This window comes from Oratosquilla oratoria, chromosome 14, assembly GCF_046742065.1.
Source record: "Oratosquilla oratoria isolate Oo_2021 chromosome 14, ASM4674206v1, whole genome shotgun sequence".
NCBI classification, from domain to species: Eukaryota; Metazoa; Arthropoda; class Malacostraca; order Stomatopoda; family Squillidae; genus Oratosquilla; species Oratosquilla oratoria.
Genome location: NC_134790.1, coordinates 36,893,837 through 36,896,336, shown reverse-complemented (window position 1 = coordinate 36,896,336; position 2,500 = coordinate 36,893,837).

The window sequence follows — 2,500 nt, the reverse complement described above, 5'->3', positions numbered from 1 at the left end:
CTCCTTAAGCTCATCCACCTTCGATTCCTAGAAAGACGGAGAGTGCGGGGTGATCTAATAGAGGTGTTCAAGTGGATCAAAGGTTACAACAAGGGTGATGCAAACAAGGTCATCATAATAAAACAACAGGGTAGGACTCGCAGTAATGGGTATAAACTGGACAAATTATGATTTAAGAAGGAAATAGGCAAGAATTGGTTTACTAATAGGGTGGTCGATGAATGGAATAATCTTAGTAACCATGTAGTAAGCGCTGAAACTATCAGTTGTTTTAAAAAACGATTAGACAACTTTATGGATGGGGGTGGCAAGTGGTGATGGATACGGAGCTGCCTAGTGTAGGCCTTATGGTCTCTTGCAGTCTCCTTTATTCTTATGTTCTTGTGTTATTCCGGTGCGCTCTTCTTTCTAATTGAACCTTCTTAAGCTCATCCGTAATCGGATCAAGCTCCTTCTGTATCACAGAGGACAACTCGTTCTCTTCATAGTCAGTGTCTTCATCAGATTAATCCGGAAGAATCATTGCAATTGCTTTTCTTTCGCTGATACTGAAGATAGACTTGGGAATAACAGACAATCCTTGCTCCGCGTTTTCCTTCACTTATGAGCTTGTTTTTCGCCGCTGTGTTGAAGTGGCCGTGCTACGTACGAACAGGCTCTCAGCCAAAAACGAATTTACAGGTGTCCCCAAAATGCTGGACATCAGTGAGTGATTGGCGGGAGCCATCTTCCCCGAGAAATTCCTGAGAAAAATATGAACAAATATAAAATCCTGATTTTTTTTTTTTTTTTTTTTTTTTTTTTTTAACTTACAAATATAAAATTCACTACGGCTTTGTACTCTTCAACTTTTTCAAGACTCTCAGCATCGATTATAATCTCTTTACTTTGAGCCTTCGTGTTGAACATTACTTCGGTTTTACTCTTATTCATTTTTAAACCTACTTTGATACTTTCTTTGTTCAGATCACTCAGCATATCTTGAAAGTCTTCTGCTCTTTCTAAAAAAAAGAATAATATCATCCACAACTCTTAGGTGGTTAGAATATTCGCCATTAATCTTTAAACCTTTCTCTTCCCAACTCAACCTTCCGATAATCTCTTCCAAGCTAGCTATAAATAATTTTAGTAAAATTGTATCGCCTTGTCGTACTCTTTTTATCTAGACTTTGCAAAAGCTTTTGATACCGTCCCACACGAAAGGCTACTTATTAAATTAGCTTCGCACGGAATAAGTGGTAGCCTATTAAGGTGGACTAGTAATTGGTTGAATGATCGAAAACAGAGAGTTGTTTTAAATGGAAAAACTTCTAGATGGAAAAATTTTACAAGTGGAGTTCCTCGGGGTTCCGTTCTTGGGTCACTTATATTCATAGTATATATAAATGATATAGACCATGGACTAAAATCTACCGTTTCCAAATTTGCTGATGATACAAAACGGTGAGGAATGGCAAATGATCGCTTAAACCAATTAGATATTCAAGAAGATTTAGATAAATTACAGCAATGGTCTGAAAAGTGGCTAATGAAATTTAACACAAGTAAATGCAAGGTAATGCACATAGGTAAAAATAACAGTAAGTGCGATTACAAGTTATTTGGAAATTCGTTAACAAAAGTGGATAGTGAAAAAGATCTCGGCGTAATTATCAGTAACGATCTCAAATCAACCAAGCAGTGTATTTCAACCTCTGAGAAAGCAAATAAGATTCTATGACTGATTGCGCGATCTTTTGATTTCAAAAGTCCATCACTCATTAACAAGCTATATAAATCGTTAGTTCGTCCACATTTGGAATATGCTGTTTCCGTATGGTCACCGAATCTCATTAAAGACATTGACAGACTGGAGAAAGTACAACGGCGAGCCACAAAACCGATTCCAAATATAAAAAATTAATCATACGAAAATCGACTAAAACATATGAATCTGTTTTCCCTAAGAAAGCGTAGACTCAGAGGTGACTTGATACAGGTCTAAAAAATTCTAAAGGGAATTGACAACATCAAAAGTGACAAAATTTTCACATTGAATGAGAATCAGACAAGAAACAATGGTCTCAAACTGTCCGGAAATAGATTCATTTTGGAAGTAGGTAGAAACAACTTTGCCAACCGTGTAGTTAATGAATGGAATAAACTTCCTGCACAGGTAGTGCAATGTAGTTCAGTTCGAAGCTTTAAGAATCATTTAGATAAACACCTAAGCAAGATGCTGTAATGATTGTAATTTATTTTATACTATTTGTTTTTGTTTTGTCATAATTTGCCTGTTTGATTTTCATTTATTATTAGTTATATGTTAATTTATTATTCTTTACTATTTACCTGTTTGTTTATTATTTAACTATACCTATGCATTTATTTATGCATTTTATTTGTTATTTACATTACTATAGTTTTATTTATTTATTCATTACTATTATGATTTTTTTCGCATCCGACCTAGATATGGACCAAAAGGTCTCCTGTCGGCATGCTCTGCCTTTGTAATCCT